The sequence below is a fragment of the Solanum lycopersicum genome, chromosome 7 (genome assembly GCF_036512215.1).
Source record: "Solanum lycopersicum chromosome 7, SLM_r2.1".
NCBI classification, from domain to species: domain Eukaryota; kingdom Viridiplantae; phylum Streptophyta; class Magnoliopsida; order Solanales; family Solanaceae; genus Solanum; species Solanum lycopersicum.
In genome coordinates, this window is record NC_090806.1 from 14,485,229 (window position 1) to 14,490,985 (window position 5,757).

General features: G+C 31.8%; 1 long non-coding RNA gene across 1 annotated transcript; it reads right to left on the bottom strand.

The window, feature by feature from the left end:
• Window positions 1-364: 364 nt before the first annotated feature.
• On the bottom strand, window positions 365-4,268 carry LOC138337577 (uncharacterized). Its single transcript, XR_011210873.1, has 4 exons — window positions 4,192-4,268; window positions 2,311-2,425; window positions 1,954-2,031; window positions 365-565 (listed from the first exon to the last, which is right to left on the bottom strand). It is a non-coding gene; the product is annotated as an uncharacterized lncRNA (long non-coding RNA).
• Between the last annotated feature and the right edge of the window lie 1,489 nt (window positions 4,269-5,757).

The following is a 5,757-nucleotide window of genomic DNA, read 5'->3' on the forward strand; positions in this document are numbered from 1 at the left end:
ACTTGTGATATGATATCAATTTATTGTTGTCAAAACAAGCCAATGATATATGAAAATACGATTTTATATGTGTTAATTTTATAATCCATAACCTGACTGTATGTTTTAACCTACTATATAACTTTATATTACTATGTGTCTTCATAATAATAATATTTAATGGAATTCTAATCTATTAAAATGTAGTAATGCTAATTTTATAATAATTTACATGAAATATTTATTAGTAATAATACAAATTTTATAATATTGTTTATGGGAATGATTTTCTTACTTGTCAATTGGTGTCCACATAATAAAACATGATGAGAACTCAAAACACATACTACTACTTGAAAACATAATTAAATTACAAAAGAAGATGAAAATTAAAAGTTAGTGAAATATCAAATTTTGTAAATTTGTTTCCATATCTAGAAAGGGGATGCACCAAATGACCATATCCAACAACAGATTAACTACAAATTCAGCTAACAACAAAAGCTCCACATTGAAAGAAGACACCTCCTAAATTCATATTCACAATTCACAGACATCTGATCCACATTCCTCCGAAATTTCATAGCTACACAGTGAAAGAAGATATCAAAAGTTATAAGCATATTTCCTTACAATTATTTTCACTATGCATTCAGAAATTGTGACATTATTTTGAGTTTCATTATATATACATTTCATACAAAAATAATTTAAATTTTCGTATAACAAAGATTGATCATTCATATACTACATAAATTTAAAAAAATTACTAAATTAAAAATTCACCAGTCAATTATTTATAAAGTCGATTATCTAAAAATGTATAACCATGTCCACTAATTAACTAGGGAAAGTGGGTAATCTAAACAAATTATGTATAAAAAAAACATGATAGTGTGTACAAGTTTTTAACTTTTCTTAACAACTCTATAAATAATATTTTAAAAATATTTTTCTATATAACGAAATATAGATACATGAGAAACTACCTCATATTTTAAATTTTGGGAAACATAATGTCAATGGAACGATCTTTCCTCCTCTATAATTTTCAAGCTATATAGTGAAATAAGATATTTAAAGGTATAAGCATATTTACTTTTTAGAAATATTTGAATTATGTATTAAGGAGTTTTGATATAGTTTTGAGTTTTGTTATTAACATATATGATACAACATAAATTTAACATTATATAACATAGGTAAATTATTTGTCTACAAAAATGTTAGTAATCTAATTAAACATTTACCAATCCAATAATTTTAAATCTCGTTTGCCTTCAAATATACTACATTGCCACTAGTTAACCTGTAGAGGAAAATTAATAAAAAGGTAGATAGAGAAAAGAAAAATAATTGTGTGTACAATTTTTCTTATTCTCGACTTTGTAAGTATAGATATCTAATATGGTATATTATGACTAGAGATAAGTAGATGAAAATTACGTGAGGTTCCAAATCTGCGAAAGAATTACAAAGATTGAATAGACTTTTATCTACAGTGATATCACCATGATTATTTTGCTACATTATTAAATAAGACACCAAAAGTTGCAAGTATATTTAATGAAAATTATGTTCACACAATTTATTGACAAGCTAGGATATATAATTTTGATATTTAAAATTTGATTATCTTACTCAATACAAATTTAACCAATCATAAAACAAAAGTTGGGCATTTGTACTCTACAAAAAGGCAAGTAAAAAATAATTTAAAATTAATTCATCAAAATTATTCCAAAATCCTTTCACCTTAAAATAAAATCATCTCAACTAATTTAGTAGAGTAATAAAAGTAGGTATAAAAAAATAAGAAAAAAGAGTTGTTCAAATGGTAAACATCACTCGAATATTACTATTGAAAAGAAAAAATGACAATGTATGAAAAATTCTTAATTAATGAAAGTTTATGATAACAACATATGTAGAACATCATGGTCTATTATCAAACATAGGTCTATGAGAAAGTACCTCAAGTTATGGATGTGAAGGATTATAGTTGAGTTGCAAGGATCCTTCCACTGCAGTAATACCTCTGTGATTGTCTTGCTACACATTAAGATAAAACTCTAAAAGTTGTAAGCATATTTATCGTCAATTATTTGCACTACATATTCATAGTAATAATATAGTTTGTAGTTTCATTATCAAATCATACTATACATCACGGAATTAATCTTTGATAAACAAAAGTTGATCATCTGTTTTTTACAATAATTAAATAAAAAATTAACCAATCAAATTACAAAATTTTATTTCTCTCATCTTTGTAAGTATATTTTTAAATTATATTAATTTATGACCAAACATTTGGATATGAAAATTTACCTGAGGTTCTGAATTAGGGGTTCGCTGAGATGACAAGCAGTTACCTCACAATTCTCCACGAGATGCCTTGGAAACGAAGAGAATGGAAGGTATCACGAAAATCTGGGCTCGTAACCTATAAAATTTGTAGAAGCAAGAGGTGAGTACGAAACCATACGGTACCCAACAACCAAACATCTAAACACAAGATAAGAGAACAAAATATGGGTACTCCTTACACCCTATCCGAACCTCCACACTACAACTTGCATAAAACCAGCCCAACCTAATAGTTCACAATTTACAAAGCACACAACCCAACATCAACATTCCATTAGGTTACATATTCTCAATAACATCCCAAAATTCAATAGTCACAAGTTTCAGTGAAAAGCACTCGCAAGATAAGCAAAACACGAGTTTTAGTTTACCAATTATAAAATGTGCAATACCATGAAATACAATGTCAAACATAGTGATGTATGATTGTCATAATGATACACACTCGCTGTCTCTCAGTCTGGGACCCATGGAAGACATATCTGTCCGCACATCCATTGCGGCGTGCGATACGACCCCCGATAATATTAACCATCGCGGTGCGCAATACATCCCTCGAAATATAGTATCCATTGTGGTGCGCGATATGACCCTCAAAATGGTTCATCCTCTTATCACATAACACTTATCACAACAAGGTTTCAGACTCAGATGAAAATGAGGAGATAACCATTATGATAACAAAGCACAATTTACAACAAGGAATACAACACAAATAAATAGGCAACAAGTCTCCAAATCATTCTCAACACCACACAAGGAAATACGCAAATTTCATACGCTTAACAAGGGTTTAGAAATCCAATTCCCTTAGCCGATCGAATAATCACTCCGGGACTTGAGCCTTCCTTCTCAGTTGAGCTTCCGAATCGATGGAATCTATTCAAATATATGTATTCACAATAAGGTTTCAGAACCAAAAATGCCATTATTATGTGTTTAACCTTGACTTAAAAATTCACCTAAATTTATAATTAAGTTCTTAATTTTGTATGCCAACTAACATTTCAACTATCATATTTGTCAACTTTCAAGTCTAGGATTGCATCCCAATTTTTCCAACAACGTAATTTAAATGGTACTAACAAAATATCATTCATCCAATATTTAAATATCCATACCAGTATTTCAAAACAGGAACCACGATATAATTACTAAGACTCTTGAAATTACTCCCAAAAGAATACACATTAACGTTACAGAATTGTTTGTTTTCTTCTTTCCAACACCCCTTTAATTCCAATCCGATGATTGACACTCATTATGGCCAATCATTGGCCCACCACTATACATCCCAATAAATTTCGAAGGATCTTGCCATACATTTCCAAGAACAGTCACATACAAACAAGACATCAATATCAGTGCCACCTTCCCTTTTCTATCACTACTACTATACCCATTTAATAATACTAATACATGAATCCTCACTGTATATAGGAATTACTCCCCCCAACAGTGATATTCGAACTTACAACAAAATAAAGCCGTAAAAAAATATATTATAGCAACTTTCAAGACGTCCTAATTCATGTTACATCGAATATTTTTTTCAATTTAACATAAGTAAATAATCAACATAGGCACCTAAAACTATTCAAAATAGGGGACTGCAAGTATGTATGTATATATATATATATATATATATATTACTGTAATTCCTAATCTGACAAATTTTATATTGAAAAGTTTCCATTAACTTTACTTAATGCTGACCCTATTCATGCCTTTCGTCTTTTTCCCTTTTCCACTATTCCCACAATACACCTTATGTTGTCAACAAAATTCACACCATCAAACATATATATTAATTATATAATGAAAGGGAACAAATGTGGGTACCTGATTCACTAAGCTTTTCTACGTACTTGTTTTCTCCTCCGTCAGTTCTCTCCCTCTCTCAAAGCCACAAATTCTCCTCTTTACCCTTTTCAATTATGTCTCATATGTTAACCCAAAATAATTTAATTCACTTTAACCCATGATGCATAGAGTATTATTAATTAATTACTTTAGTCCATTAACTATTGATTTATTAACTCAAGTTACACTAATATTCAAAATTTACGAAAATGACCTTCCGGGTCATTACATTATCCACCATTAAAATCATGTTCGTAATCGAACATAAAGTAAAAGAAAGTATCTGAAGCTTTGAAAAGTTGAGGATATCTAGTACGCATGTCAGAGTTTGTCTCCGAAGTTGCCTCCCCCATTGATCGATGTTTCCACTGCACCTTCACTGAAGCAATCTCCTTGGTCCTAAGCCTCCAAACTTGCCTATCCAATATAGATATAGGCTCCTCCTCATATGTCAATCTGGACCCAACTCCACATAATCAAGTGAAACCACATGAGATTCATCCGAAATATACTGCTGAAACATAGAGACATGGAAAACAGGATGGACTACTGACAAACTAGGTAAAATAGCCAATTTGTAGGCCACCTCTCCCACTCAGCTTAATATCCCAAAAGGTCCAATAAATCTAGGACTAAGCTTTCCCTTCTTTCCGAACCTCATCACACCCTTCATAGGTGATACTCGGAGCCAAACATGATCACCCTCTATAAACACTAAGACTCTAACTCTCCGGTCTACATAATTCTTCCGTCGACTCTAAGGTATCAATAGTATATACTGAATTATGCGTACTTTCTCCATTGCATCTATAAGAAAGTGTGTATCCAAAAAGTACATATCTGCTGAATCAAAAACAACCAATCGAAGATCTACACCTTCTGCCATACAACGCCCAAATGGGGCCATTTGGATACTAGAGTGATAATTGTTATTGTAGGTAAACTCTGCTAAGGGTAAATGTCGATCCCATCTAGCACCAAAATTGATCACACACGCTCGAAGCATATCTTCCAACACCTGAATCGTCTGCTCAGACTTACCATTTGTTTGAGGGTGAAAGGTTGTACTCACATTGAACTGAGTACTAAGATCATGTTGTAATGCCTTCTAGAAGTGAGAACTAAATAGTGAACCTCGGTCTTATATGATAGAAATAGAAACTCCATGTAGTCGCACAATCTGACTGATATGTAGCTCGGCTAACTTTTCTGCTGTATACTTCACCCAAACAGGAATGATGTGGGCAAACTTGGTCATCCTATCAACAATAACCCAAATAGATTCATAAGCACCTACTGTGGTAGGAAAACCCACAACAAATTCTATAGTAATTCGCTCCCACATCAAAGTAGGAATAGGTATCCTTTGAGATTCACCACGGGGCCGATGGTGCTCACACTTGATTTTCTGGAAAGTCAAACACCTAAAAACAAAGTTTAAAATATCCATCTTCATCCCACACCACCAGTAATGCTGACTCAGATCATGATACTTCTTCACCGCTTCTAGATGGATGGCATATCGACAACAATGAGCCTCCTCAA